This window comes from Hyperolius riggenbachi, chromosome 12 (assembly GCF_040937935.1).
Source record: "Hyperolius riggenbachi isolate aHypRig1 chromosome 12, aHypRig1.pri, whole genome shotgun sequence".
Taxonomy (NCBI): Eukaryota; Metazoa; Chordata; class Amphibia; order Anura; family Hyperoliidae; genus Hyperolius; species Hyperolius riggenbachi.
In genome coordinates, this window is record NC_090657.1 from 74,633,173 (window position 1) to 74,648,394 (window position 15,222).

General features: G+C 47.1%; 1 long non-coding RNA gene across 1 annotated transcript; it reads right to left on the reverse strand.

The window, feature by feature from the left end:
• Positions 1–1,266: 1,266 nt before the first annotated feature.
• On the reverse strand, positions 1,267–14,084 carry LOC137541601 (uncharacterized). Its single transcript, XR_011025228.1, has 3 exons — positions 14,012–14,084; positions 7,261–7,551; positions 1,267–1,898 (listed from the first exon to the last, which is right to left on the reverse strand). It is a non-coding gene; the product is annotated as an uncharacterized lncRNA (long non-coding RNA).
• Positions 14,085–15,222: the final 1,138 nt, after the last annotated feature.

Consider the following 15,222-nt stretch of genomic DNA (forward strand, 5'->3'; position numbering starts at 1 on the left):
CTGATGTGGGAGTGGCGTAAGTTGTAGTGTGTATACTTGTTGAAAAATGTAGCTATCAAGTGTGATGCTTTTTTCAGGACCATATACTAGCACAGAGTAATAATTCATAGCAGCAATTCATAGCTGTTGCATGAAATAACTGGAGAATTGTTGCCACCCTGTCATCCTATAAATTGTAACACCAGATTACTATCAAGTGTGACCATGTTTCAGGGCCGTATACAGTCACGCTCAGTCAGTTGTAAATGGTGGTGAGAAATGACTTTTCGGTACCTCTCCCATTTGTAGAGCTGCAGGACTGTCTTACAGGATGTATACACTGCAGAATCTGGCACCTGGCCTCCAGTACTGCAGAGTGACCAGGATCTGCTTTCCTTTCCATCCTCTTCCCCAATGTGCATCCATACTAGAACAGCAGTGAAAAGCACCACCTGAGAGGGCGTGGACCAGAGGTTCCCAGCATCCTCTATCTATACCCAGCTGAGTATTGTGAGGTCATCAGGTAATCCTGACCAGGGCAGTTTCTAGGCAAAAATACACTCAGGGCGAGGGTGTGAAAAGTGCACCCCCTCCACGTGGAGCCAGGTATAGGGGCCTGCAGTATAGGTTAGCAAGGTCTAGCTGCACTCAGTATAGGTAGCCAACTATAAGTCCCCTCAGTATAGGTAGCTAGGCATAGGTGCCCCAGTATAGGTAGCCAGCTATAGGTCCCCACAGTATAGGTTAGCCAGGTAGGTGCCTCCAGTATAGGTATGCAGTATTGTTGTCCCGGCATAGGTTAGATAGGCAGGTGTCACCGCTATAGGTTAGATAGGTAGGTGCCCCCAGTACAGGTTAGCTAGGTGGGTGTCTCCAATATAAGTAGCCAGAATAGTTGCCCCAGTATAGGCTAGCTAGGTAGGTGCCCCCAGTATAGGCTAGCTAGGTAGGTGCCCGCAGTATAGGCTAGATAGGTAGGTTCCCCCAGTATAGGTTAGATAGGTAGATGCCCCCAATATAGGTTAGATAGGTAGCTGCCCCCAGTAAAGGCTAGATAGGTAGGTGCCCCCAGTACAGGTTAGATAGGTAGGTGCCCCCAGTATAGGCTAGATAGGTAGGTGCCCCCAGTATAGGCTAGATAGGTAGGTGCCTCCAGTATAGGCTAGATAGGTAGGTGCCTCCAGTATAGGCTAGATAGGTAGGTGCCTCCAGTATAGGATAGATAGGTAGCTGCCCCCCGTATAGGTTAGATAGGTAGGTATGACAAAAAAGGGAGCCTCATATACAACGTATCAAAAATATTTTTTATTCAAAAAGCATAGTGTGAATAACCCCCCCTGCCCAATTTAAAACCATAAAAATGGCTGCGGTTCCCATAGAGGATGGTAGGCCTAGCGCTAGATGAATTTGGAGTGCACTTCTATTATTCAAGCATAAGCAACAGTTACCAATAGCGTATTTCTTCGGGATCCCCTTTATGTAAACTCAGGATGCTAACAATCCTTGTGATGTTCTCTATAGGTATCCAGGTCATGTGCCATATGTCATGGATAGCATATGATGAATAGACTTCAGCCTCTTACTTTAGCTCCCCTTTTTATATGCAGAACATCCACAGCAATTTTTCTAAGCAGACCGGCACTTGCCGGGACTCACCTGTCCTTTTGTATAAGTGTATTACGCTATAATGGCGGGTACTTCCGGCATTAGCAACGTCCATATGCCAGGTTCCCTTGCGTGCCACTCGTCTGCCGCGGTCCGTTTATGTGCACCGGCTACTTCAGCTGTTCGGGCGTTTTGAAGCAGGAACCAGGATGCTGGGAGGAGAGAGCGAGGCCGTACACCGAGATCCGTCACATGACCGTAGCCTCACGTGACGCATTTCACCCGGCGTCGGGTTTCTTCAGACAGGTAGGTACCTGCAATATAGGTTAGATAGGTAGCTGCCCCCAGTATAGGTTAGATAGGTAGGTACCAGCAATATAGGTTAGATAGGCAGCTGCCCCCAGTATAGGTTAGATAGGTAGGTACTCCCAGTATAGGTTAGATAGGTAGGTGCCCCCCAGTATAGGCTAGACGGGTAGGTGCCCCTAGTATAGGTTAGATATGTAGGTACCCCTGTATTGGTTAGATAGGTAGGTGCCCCCAGTATAGGTTAGATAGGTAGGTACCTGCAATATAGGTTAGATAGGTAGGTGCCCCCAGTATAGGTTAGATATGTAGGTACCTGCAATATAGGTTAGATAGGTAGCTGCCCACAGTATAAGTTAGATAGGTAGCTGCCCCCAGTATAGGTTAGATAGGTAGGTGCCCCACAGTATAGGCTAGATAGGTAGGTGCCCCCAGTATAGGTTAGATAGGTAGGTGCCCCCAGTATAGGTTAGATAGGTAGGTACCCCCAGTATAGGCTAGATAGGAGGCTGCCCCCGTATAGGTTAGATAGGTAGTTTTTCCCCGGATAGGCTAGATAGGTAGGTGCCCCCAGTATAAGTTAGATAGGTAGGTACCTCCAGTATAGGCTCGATAGGTAGGTGCCCCCAGTATAGGTTAGATAGGTAGGTACCCCCAGTATAGGTTAGATAGGTAGCTGCCCCTAGTATCAGCTAGATAGGTAGGTACCCTCCTCCCCATCATGGAGGGGGGAGTCAGCTGAGGGGAGAGCGACCCAACCTCTCCCTTCCTTCCTCTCCCGGGCTGCCCTCCGTGCTCCCCCTCTGATGCAGAGTAAAGCGCAGCAGGAAGCAATGTAGAGAGCAACAGGAAGCAATGTAGAGAGCACCTGCCTGAGTTCCAATCGCCGGTCACTAGCCGATGGTCTCCTCCTCTGCATAGCCGCTTATACACACTATACTTCCTGCTAAACCGGTACCCCCAAACAAGAAGTATAGTGTGTATAAGCGGCTATGCAGAGGAGGAGACCAGCGGCTAGTTACCGGCGATTGGAACTCAGGCAGGTGAGTTGCTCTCTACATTTTCAATTTCACCGTGATGTTGCGCTCAGTCCTCAAGCTCCTGTGTGGCTGCTGACTATGCACAGAGACAAGTCCCAGTGAAACAAATCCAATCAATTAGACGTGCCAATGGTCCACACACGCCCAATTCAGATTGTGTTTTTATTTTTAAGGTCTCACAGACAAGAGGGTCTCCTCATAGTGAGTATTGCCTCAATACAGTACACCCTAGTGCCAACACACACTGCGTGAGGGTAATAGCTATCACCAAAAGGCAGGAGATCACCCCCCCCTCTCAATCCCCACTCACCGGATGGCTTCTTTTAATAATTACACATCAAACATTTCATTCCGGCTGCACATAAAATAAACTGGTATGTTTGCATATCACAATACCCATCCGCCGACACCGGTCACCTCACACATGCCCAGGCCGCGTCTGGTTCAGTATTCAGTTTGTGTGCGTCCTCCAAGCTCCGCCCTACGCATTTCGTCAGGATTGTGACTCAGTCAGGAGGACGCACGCAAACTGAATACTGAACCAGACGCGGCCTGGGCATGTGAGAGGTGACCGGTGTCGGCGGACGGGTGTTGTGATATGCAAACATACCAGTGTATTTTATGTGCAGCCGGAATGAAATGTTTGATGTGTAATTATTGAAAGAAGCCATCCGGTGAGCGGCGATTGAGGGGGGGGGGGGGGGTGATCCCCTGCCTTTTGGTAATAGCTATTACCCTCACGCAGTGTGTGTTGGCACTAGGGTGTACTGTATTGAGGCAATACTCACTATGAGGAGACCCGCTTGTCTGTGTTTTTATTTTTAAGGTATCACAATCTTAATTGGGCATGTGCGGACTATTGGCGCCACTAATTGATTGGATTTGCTCTCTACATTGCTTCCTGTTACTCTACATTGCTTCCTGCTGCGCTTTACTCTGCATCAGAGAGGGAGCATGGAGGGCGGCCCGGGAGAGGAAGGGAGAGAGAGGTCGGGCCACTCTCCCCACAGCTGCAGCTCCCCCTCCCTCACTGCGCCCCCCTCAGGGTGGCCACACGGCCCTACAAAACGGGCCTGATCCTGACTCTATGGAAGGAGTTAATAAGCCTGAGGTAGAGAATATAACCTTGTGAGCCAATCATAACCATAAAGAAAAAGTAATATTAATAAGCAGAGATAAGATGGAACTGTGCCCCATTGTAGAATGGAATCTCCACTTTCACACATATCATACTTGATCAGATATCAGATACTTGACTCAGATGCTTCCAGCTAGTTGTTATGCCTGGTACATACACACCATGCAATTTCCCATCTGATAGACGGGTCCAAACGATGATTTCTGACAGGTCCTATCTGATCTGATTTCTGATCATGTTTCTGATGCATTTTTTGTAGAAGTTTTTGGAAAGTTTAATTGGAAAAACGATCTGAAATCAGATCTAATCTGTTGGAAATTATCAATTCGATCCGTCTATCTGAAGGAAATTGCATGGTGTGACCCAGGCAAAACACCTATAGGATGTAGTCTTCCCAGTGAGTAAATCCTGGTACACACTTTCAATTATGATTGGCCAATCACTAACTAACCTTACCAAAATGCACTATGGGAGCCAACAGATATTGGATTTAATGAGCAGATTGTGCAGGTAAACAATCACACTACATATAGCTAGGTTCACACTTGGTCCGTTAACATATCTGTGGCTCTGTTTTTCAGGCCGGATCAAAACTGGAGCTACGGATACCAGTGTTAAAGATGGCAGTTCTCTTCACCCATAAAAAAAAAAAACGGATCCGTCTGCGTTCAGGGGGACCCGTTTTTAAAACCTGAACGGACGGTCCGTATTTGCAACATTTTCAAGGACCCCAACTAGCTGGAGGGAGAGCGGGGACGGGGGACCCAGGTGAGGGGGGAATGACCCCCCTCCCCGCTGATGTTTCCACGGACTGGAAACATCACCTGTGGCTTTACCCTAGCCTCCGTTTTGTTTAGAGAAAAAAATTAAAAAGGACCCTTTTAAAACGGATTTGATCCTGAACTGACAAGTGTGGACCTAGCCATAGGTGGTAATTGGTAAGTTATTGGCCAATCATAATTGAAAGTGTGTACCAGGCTACTAAACATGTCAAACGTTCCATCGTTCTGCCATGATTGGCCTGCTGGGCGTTAGTAGTTTTCAGATCATCAAATCATTATATTTGTGATCTGTTTATATAACTTTCTATTTGGCTACTAATTACCATAATTTCTGTGAACAGATCACAAATATGATTTGATGATCTGAAAACTACTAACACCAAACTGGCCAATCATGAATCCACAGTTATGGTTACTAATGCACTTAAGGGGCCCATACAGTGGTTGATTTCAGCGATCGATCGATCAGAAATCGATTCTATCAAATTCCCCATTCGATCGCTTTGCGGCCAAGTTCGATCGATTTGATCTATCTGACAGGATCGACCTAAATTTTCCATCCTGTCAGATAGATCAAATCGATCGAAAATTGGCCGCAAATCGATCGAATGGGGAATTTGATAGAATCAATTTCTGATCGATGGCCCATAGAGTTGCATTGGCTCTAATGGTCCAATAATGAGTGAGTTTACTATCTATGGGAATTCGGGGGATGGGGTAGTAAACAACATGTATACCAAGAGGTGATGTGTTTTTAGGTTTGCTAGTGAGGAGCACAACTTGGCCAGAGGCTGATGTGGGAGTGGCGTAAGTTGTAGTGTGTATACTTGTTGGAAAATGTAGCTATCAAGTGTGATGCTTTTTTCAGGACCATATACTAGCACAGAGTAATAATTCATAGCATCAATTCATAGCTGTTGCATGAAATAACTGGAGAATTGTTGCCACCCTGTCATCCTATAAATTGTAACACCAGATTACTATCAAGTGTGACCATGTTTCAGGGCCGTATACAGTCACACTCTGTCAGTCAGTTGTAAATGGTGGTGAGAAATGACTTTTGGGTACCTCTCCCATTTGTAGAGCTGCAGGACTGTCTTACAGGATGTATTCTCTGCAGAATCCGGCACCTGGCCTCCAGTATTGCAGAGTGACCAGGATCTGCTTTCCTTTCCGTCCTCTTCCCCAATGTGCATGCATACTAGAACAGCAGTGAAAAGCACCACCTGAGAGGGCGTGGACCAGAGGTTCCCAGCATCCTCTATCTATACCCAGCTGAGTATTGTGAGGTCATCAGGTAATCCTGACCAGGGCAGTTTCTAGGCAAAAATACACCCAGGGCGAGGGTGTGAAAAGTGCACCCCTCCCCCTCCACGTGGAGCCAGGTATAGGGGCCTGCAGTATAGGTTAGCAAGGTCTAGTTGCACTCAGTATAGGTAGCCAACTATAAGTCCCCTCAGTATAGGTAGCTAGGCATAGGTGCCCCAGTATAGGTAGCCAGCTATAGGTCCCCACAGTATAGGTTAGCCAGGTAGGTGCCTCCAGTATAGGTATGCAGTATTGTTGTCCCGGCATAGGTTAGATAGGCAGGTGTCGCCGCTATAGGTTAGATAGTTAGGTGCCCCCAGTACAGGTTAGCTAGGTGGGTGTCTCCAATATAAGTAGCCAGAATAGTTGCCCCCAGTATAGGCTAGCTAGGTAGGTGCCCCCAGTATAGGCTAGCTAGGTAGGTGCCCGCAGTATAGGCTAGATAGGTAGGTTCCCCCAGTTTAGGTTAGATAGGTAGATGCCCCCAATATAGGTTAGATAGGTAGCTGCCCCCAGTAAAGGCTAGATAGGTAGGTGCCCCCAGTACAGGTTAGATAAGTAGGTGCCCCCAGTATAGGCTAGATAGGTAGGTGCCTCCAGTATAGGCTAGACAGGTAGGTGCCTCCAGTATAGGCTAGATAGGTAGGAACCCCCAGTACAGGTTAGATAGGTAGCTGCCCCCCGTATAGGTTAGATAGGTAGGTATGACAAAAAAGGGAGCCTCATATACAACGTATCAAAAATATTTTTTATTCAAAAAGCATAGTGTGAATGACACCCCCCCGCTCTATTTAAAACCATAAAAATGGCTGCAGTTCCCATAGAGGATGGTAGGCCTAGCGCTAGATGAATTTGGAGTGCACTTCTATTATTCAAGCATAAGCAACAGTTACCAATAGCGTATTTCTTCGGGATCCCCTTTATGTAAACTCAGGATGCTAACAATTCTTGTGATGTTCTCTATAGGTATCCGGGTCATGTGCCATATGTCATGGATAGCATATGATGAATAGGCTTCAGCCTCTTACTTTAGCTCCCCGGTTTTATATGTAGAACATCCCCAGCAATTTTTCTAAGCAGACCGGCACTCGCCGGGACTCACCTGTCCTTTTGTATAAGCGTATTACGCTATAATGGCGGGTACTTCCGGCACTAGCAACGTCCATATGCCAGGTTTCCTTGCGTGCCACTCGTCTGCCGCCGTCCGTTTATGTGCACCGGCTACTTCAGCTGTTCGGGCGTTTTGAAGCAGGAACCAGGATGCTGGCGTTTTGAAGCAGGAACCAGGATGCTGGGAGGAGAGAGCGAGGCCGTACACCGAGATCCGTCACATGACCGCAGCCTCACGTGACGCATTTCACCCGGCGTCGGGTTTCTTCAGACAGGTAGGTACCTGCAATATAGGTTAGATAGGTAGCTGCCCCCAGTATAGGTTAGATAGGTAGGTACCAGCAATAAAGGTTAGATAGGCAGCTGCCCCCAGTATAGGTTAGATAGGTAGGTACTCCCAGTATAGGTTAGATAGGTAGGTGCCCCCCAGTATAGGCTAGACAGGTAGGTGCCCCCAGTATAGGTTAGATAGGTAGGTACCCCTGTATTGGTTAGATAGGTAGGTGCCCCCAGTATAGGTTAGATAGGTAGGTACCTGCAATATAGGTTAGATAGGTAGGTGCCCCCAGTATAGGTTAAATAGGTAGGTACCTGCAATATAGGTTAGATAGGTAGCTGCCCACAGTATAGGTTAGATAGGTAGCTGCCCCCAGTATAGGTTAGATAGGTAGGTGCCCCACAGTATAGGCTAGATAGGTAGGTGCCCCCAGTATAGGTTAGATAGGTAGGTGCCCCCAGTATAGGTTAGATAGGTAGGTACCCCCAGTATAGGCTAGATAGGTAGGTGCCCCCAGTATAGGTTAGATAGGAGGCTGCCCCCGTATAGGTTAGATAGGTAGTTTTTCCCCATATAGGCTAGATAGGTAGGTGCCCCCAGTATAGGTTAGATAGGTAGGTACCTCCAGTATAGGCTCAATAGGTAGGTGCCCCCAGTATAGGTTAGATAGGTAGGTACCCCTAGTATAGGTTAGATAGGTAGCTGCCCCTAGTATCAGCTAGATAGGTAGGTACCCTCCTCCCCCATCATGGAGGGGGAAGTCAGCCGAGGGGAGAGCGACCCGACATCTCCCTCCCTTCCTCTCCCGGGCCGCCCTCCGTGCTCCCCCTCTGATGCAGAGTAAAGCGCAGCAGGAAGCAATGTAGAGAGCAACAGGAAGCAATGTAGAGCGCATCTGCCTGAGTTCCAATCGCCGGTCACTAGCCACTGGTCTCCTCCTCTGCATAGCCGCTTATACACACTATACTTCCTGCTAAACCGGTACCCCCAAACAAGAAGTATAGTGTGTATAAGCGGCTATGCAGAGGAGGAGACCAGCGGCTAGTGACCGGCGATTGGAACTCAGGCAGGTGAGTTGCTCTCTACATTTTCAATTTCACCGTGATGTTGCGCTCAGTCCTCAAGCTCCTGTGTGGCTGCTGACTATGCACAGAGACAAGTCCCAGTGAAACAATTCCAATCAATTAGTGCCAATGGTCCACACACGCCCAATTCAGATTGTGTTTTTATTTTTAAGGTCTCACAGACAAGCGGGTCTCCTCATAGTGAGTATTGCCTCAATACAGTACACCCTAGTGCCAACACACACTGCGTGAGGGTAATAGCTATCACCAAAAGGCAGGAGATCACCCCCCCCCCCCCTCTCAATCCCCACTCACCAGATGGCTTCTTTCAATAATTACACATCAAACATTTCATTCCGGCTGCACATAAAATACACGGGTATGTTTGCATATCACAATACCCATCCGCCGACACCGGTCACCTCTCACATGCCCAGGCCGCGTCTGGTTCAGTATTCAGTTTGTGTGCATCCTCCAAGCTCCGCCCTACGCATTTCGTCAGTGAGGAGGACGCACGCAAACTGAATACTGAACCAGACGCGGCCTGGGCATGTGAGAGGTGACCGGTGTCGGCGGACGGGTGTTGTGATATGTAAACATACCAGTGTATTTTATGTGCAACCGGAATGAAATGTTTGATGTGTAATTATTGAAAGGAGCCATCCGGTGAGCGGGGATTGAGGGGGGGGGGATCCCCTGCCTTTTGGTGATAGCTATTACCCTCACGCAGTGTGTGTTGGCAGTAGGGTGTACTGTATTGAGGCAATACTCACTATGAGGAGACCCGCTTGTCTGTGTTTTTATTTTTAAGGTATCACAATCTTAATTGGGCATGTGTGGACCATTGGCGCCACTAATTGATTGGATTTGCTCTCTACACTGCTTCCTGTTACTCTACATTGCTTCCTGCTGCGCTTTACTCTGCATCAGAGAGGGAGCATGGAGGGCGGCCCTGGAGAGGAAGGGAGAGAGAGGTCGGGCCACTCTCCCCACAGCTGCAGCTCCCCATCCATCACTGCGCCCCCCTCAGGGTGGCCACACGGCCCTACAAAACGGGCCTGATCCTGACTCTATGGAAGGAGTTAATAAGCCTGAGGTAGAGAATATAACCTTGTGAGCCAATCATAACCATAAAGAAAAAGTAACATTAATAAGCAGAGATAAGATGGAACTGTGCCCCATTGTAGAATGGAATCTCCACTTTCACACATATCATACTTGATCAGATATCAGATACTTGACTCAGATGCTTCCAGCTAGTTTTTATGCCTGGTACATACACACCATGCTATTTCCCATCTGATAGACGGGTCCAAACGATGATTTCTGACAGGTCCTATCTGATCTGATTTCTGATCATGTTTTTGATGCATTTTTTGTAGAAGTTTTTGGAAAGTTTAATTGGAAAAACAATCTGAAATCAGATCTAATCTGTTGGAAATTATCAATTCGATCCGTCTATCTGAAGGAAATTGCATGGTGTGACCCAGGCATAACACCTATAGGATGTAGTCTTCCCAGTGAGTAAATCCTGGTACACACTTTCAATTATGATTGGCCAATCACTAACTAACCTTACCAAAATGCACTATGGGAGCCAACAGATATTGGATTTAATGAGCAGATTGTGCAGGTAAACAATCACACTACATATAGCTAGGTTCACACTTGGTCCGTTAACATATCTGTGGCTCTGTTTTTCAGGCCGGATCAAAACTGGAGCTACGGATACCAGTGTTAAAGATGGCAGTTCTCTTCACCCATAAAAAAAAAACGGATCCGTCTGCGTTCAGGGGGACCCGTTTTTAAAACCTGAACGGACGGTCCGTATTTGCAACATTTTCAAGGACCCCAACTAGCTGGAGGGAGAGCAGGGACGGGGGACCCAGGTGAGGGGGGAATGACCCCCCTCCCCGCTGATGTTTCCACGGACTGGAAACGTCACCTGTGGCTTTACCCTAGCCTCCGTTTTGTTTAGAGAAAAAAAATAAAAAAGGACCCTTTTAAAACGGATTTGATCCTGAACTGACAAGTGTGGACCTAGCCATAGGTGGTAATTGGTAAGTTATTGGCCAATCATAATTGAAAGTGTGTACCAGGCTACTAAACATGTCAAACGTTCCATTGTTCTGCCATGATTGGCCTGCTTGGTGTTAGTAGTTTTCAGATCATCAAATCATTATATTTGTGATCTGTTTATATAACTTTCTATTTGGCTACTAATTACCATAATTTCTGTGAACAGATCACAAATATGATTTGATGATCTGAAAACTACTAACACCAAACTGGCCAATCATGAATCCACAGTTATGGTTACTAATGCACTTAAGGGGCCCATACAGTGGTTGATTTCAGCGATCGATCGATCGATCAGAAATCGATTCTATCAAATTCCCCATTCGATCGATTTGCGGCCAAGTTCGATCGATTTGATCTATCTGACAGGATCGACCTAAATTTTCCATCCTGTCAGATAGATCAAATCGATGCATTGGATTTAATGGTCCAATAATGCATTTAGATTGATTTTCAATAGATTTCAGGAAATCTGTTCCTATTGTGTGGCACATCAGATAGATTCCTGTCAGATTGGACTTGACCGGCATCTGCCATAAATCTATCTGATGGTCAAATCTGCTGCAAATCTATAAGTGTATGGCAACCTTTACACTCAGCTCATACTCAGTGCTTAAAACTGACTGAGGCTGGGTGCACACATAACACAGCGTGAAAGGTTGCGTTTTCTGTCATGTGTGGGGTTTTGTGTGTGTGTGTTTTTAGTACTTTTGCGGTTTTTCCTTGCAGATGCGTTTTTCAAGCGTTTGGGTGCATTTTTATGCATTTGTGTTTGGTATATACAAAACCCATATGTGTTTTGTATGCGCTTTTCAATTGCGTTTTATGCTAATCCCTAGGAAGACAACAGGAAGCGGAAACACATAAGAAAACAATTTTTTAAAATAAAATTGCATAAAAAAACGCATGTAAAACGCAAACATAAAACATAAAAAATGCATATCATTGCGTTCCCATTGACTTTCATTATGTGTGTTTTTGAATATTATGCAACAAAACCTGAATTTTAAAAACGCATATTTGAAAACGCATATGCGTTTTTATATGCATTTTTCCTGCGGCCCATTGACTTCCGTTCTGCAACGTTAGCGTTTCTGCTAAGTGTGCACCTAGCCTGTATGTTCTCTATTCCATATACTTATTCTTCCTACATGCATCCTCTATGTATAACCACCTGAGTACTGTGAGGTCATCAGGTAATCCTAGCATTCTCTATACCCAGCCGAGTATTGTGAGGTCATCAGGTAATCCCAGCATCCTCTATACCCAGCCGAGTATTGTGAGGTCATCAGGTAATCCCAGCATCCTCTATACCCAGCTGAGTATTGTGAGGTCATCAGGTAATCCCAGCATCCTCTATACCCACCTGAGTATTGTGAGGCCATCACGTAATCCCAGCATCCTCTATACCCAGCTGAGTATTGTGAGGTCATCAGGTAATCCCAGCATCCTCTATACCCAGCCGAGTATTGTGAGGTCATCAGGTAATCCCAGCATCCTCTATACCCAGCTGAGTATTGTGAGGTCATCAGGTAATCCCAGCATCCTCTATACCCACCTGAGTATTGTGAGGCCATCACGTAATCCCAGCATCCTCTATACCCAGCTGAGTATTGTGAGGTCATCAGGTAATCCTACCATCCTCTATACCCAGCTGAGTATTGTGAGGTCATCAGGTAATCCCAGCATCCTCTATACCCACCTGAGTATTGTGAGGTCATCAGGTAATCCCAGCATCCTCTATGTATAACCAGCTGAGTACTGTGAGGTCATCAGGTAATCCCAGCATCCTCTATACCCAGCTGAGTATTGTGAGGTCATCAGGTAATCCCAGCATCCTCTATGTATAACCAGCTGAGTACTGTGAGGTCATCAGGTAATCCCAGCATCCTCTATACCCAGCTGAGTATTGTGAGGTCATCAGGTAATCCCAGCATCCACTATACCCAGTTGAGTATTGTGAGGTCATCAGGTAATCCCAGCATCCTCTATACCCACCTGAGTATTGTGAGGTCATCAGGTAATCCCAGCATCCTCTATACCCAGCTGAGTATTGTGAGGTCATCAGGTAATCCCAGCATCCTCTATACCCAGCTGAGTATTGTGAGGTCATCAGGTAATCCTAGCATTCTCTATACCCAGCCGAGTATTGTGAGGTCATCAGGTAATCCTACCATCCTCTATACCCAGCTGAGTATTGTGAGGTCATCAGGTAATCCCAGCATCCTCTATACCCAGCTGAGTATTGTGAGGTCATCAGGTAATCCCAGCATTCTCTATACCCAGCCGAGTATTGTGAGGTCATCAGGTAATCCCAGTATCCTCTATACCCACCTGAGTATTGTGAGGTCATCAGGTAATCCCAGGATCCTCTATACCCAGCTGAGTATTGTGAGGTCATCAGGTAATCCCAGCATCCTCTATACCCAGCTGAGTATTGTGAGGTCATCACGTAATCCCAGCATCGTCTACACCGAGCTGAGTATTGTGAGGTCATCAAGTAATCCTAGCATCCTCTATACCCAGCTGAGTATTGTGAGGTCATCAGGTAATCCCAGGATCCTCTATACCCAGCTGAGTATTGTGAGGTCATCAGGTAATCCCAGCATCCTCTATACCCAGCTGAGTATTGTGAGGTCATCAGGTAATCCCAGCATCCGCTATACCCAGCTGAGTATTGTGAGGTCATCAGGTAATCCCAGCATCCTCTATACCCAGCTGAGTATTGTGAGGTCATCAGGTTATCCCAGCATCCTCTATAACCAGCTAAGTATTGTGAGGTCATCAGGTAATCCAAGCATCCTCTATCTGTACCCAGCTGAGTATTGTGAGGTCATCAGGTGGGAAAAACAGCTATAACTGATCAGTCAAGTTTTCATCTGGAAAGACAATTCCATGTCAGGACTGTTTGCATGTAATTGATAATGTATTCTGTACTAGGGATTTGATTATATTTTCTTTTCATAATTCACGCTGATGTAATGCTTCCTGAGTGAGGTTTGTTGCCTTTTTTGTATATATGGACTTTGCTTACCTTTTCAATAAAACGTTTAAACAAAAAATACACACACACATATATACATATATATATATATATATATATATATATATATATATATATATATATATATATATATACATATATATATATATATATGTATATATATATAGAGAGCCATAATTTCTTATATCATTTGGTATATCTGCTTACATCGCTTTTTCTCTGGCTGCTATATATATACCGCTTTCATTATTATAATTGCTGTATTGAAATCCTTATGTGACTCTATGATTGTTGTTTAAATAACAAAAAGAATAATTACTAAAACATTCCTTCCTTCCGTTGCAGCATCGGAGCTGCGATAAGCGGCAGAGGTGCTCCTCGGCTCGGCGGTCTCTAGGCGAATGCCTCGCTCCCGCAGCGGAGCTTTATACAGCCACAGAGCGGACCACGTTGAGAACACACACAGCCCCCGCGTGCCGCTGCGCCACATTTGTGTTTCTTCTCCCGCCTCTTCGCGGGGTTTTCAGGCGATCGGCGACCCCCAAACCCGGGACCACCCGCATGTCTCCATCTCCGGACTCCGCCCCGAAGACCCGAACAGGAATCCCGGAGGAATGCCGCCGCTTTCATGTGGAAATCCCTCGATCCATGGGCGCCCCCTGGCGGTCACAGCGCTAGCGGTGTGAAGACAGCTGTTCGGGGGCAGATTGCGGGGGTGAGAGGAGGCAGAGAGGAGAGATCGCTGCTGGGGGTGGAGGAGGGCTCTCTGGTAGACAGGTGTAATGCTATTTGGGGCCTCCAGGGGGCGGTGATGGGGAGTTATGAGCAGTTTAGTGTGATTGGAGAAGCACAAAGCCTGTCACGTGACCCCGGAGCTGTCAGCACTGGAAGCACAGATGCGGCTCCGTCACGTGCAGAGGGGAGGGGCTCTGGCACATCCCCCCCGACCCCCACATGCCTTTTTTTTACATACAACAAAGGTGGCTGCAAGAAGCCACGCCCCCCGCCGCGAGAAGCCCCGCCCCCATATCCAGGACACTTTGGAGAGGCAGGCAGCCCTGACAGGAATTTGGGATCAGGTGAGAATGTGCACCCCACATTGCAGCACCCTCACTGAGCTCCACCCCCTCCCAACTAACTTCTCCTTCATCCACACACCGACACTGACCCCTCCCCCCACCTGCACCCACAGTACTTTCTCCCTCAAGAACCCCCCCCCCCACACACACACACACACACACACTGACCCCTCCTTCCACCAATCAACACACACTGATCCCTCACACACCCCCACCCCCAAAACCCACAGTAACTTCTTCCTCATCCAACACACACACCCCCTACACCCACACTGGCCTCTCCCTCCACCAATCACCTACACTGACCCATCACCCCCCCCCCCCCTAGAACCCACAGTAACTTCATACCCCCCCCCCCCCCCCACACGCACACACACACACACAAACACTGACCTCACCCTCCACCCACACTAACCTCTCCATCATCCACACTGACCTCTCCCTCCCCCAC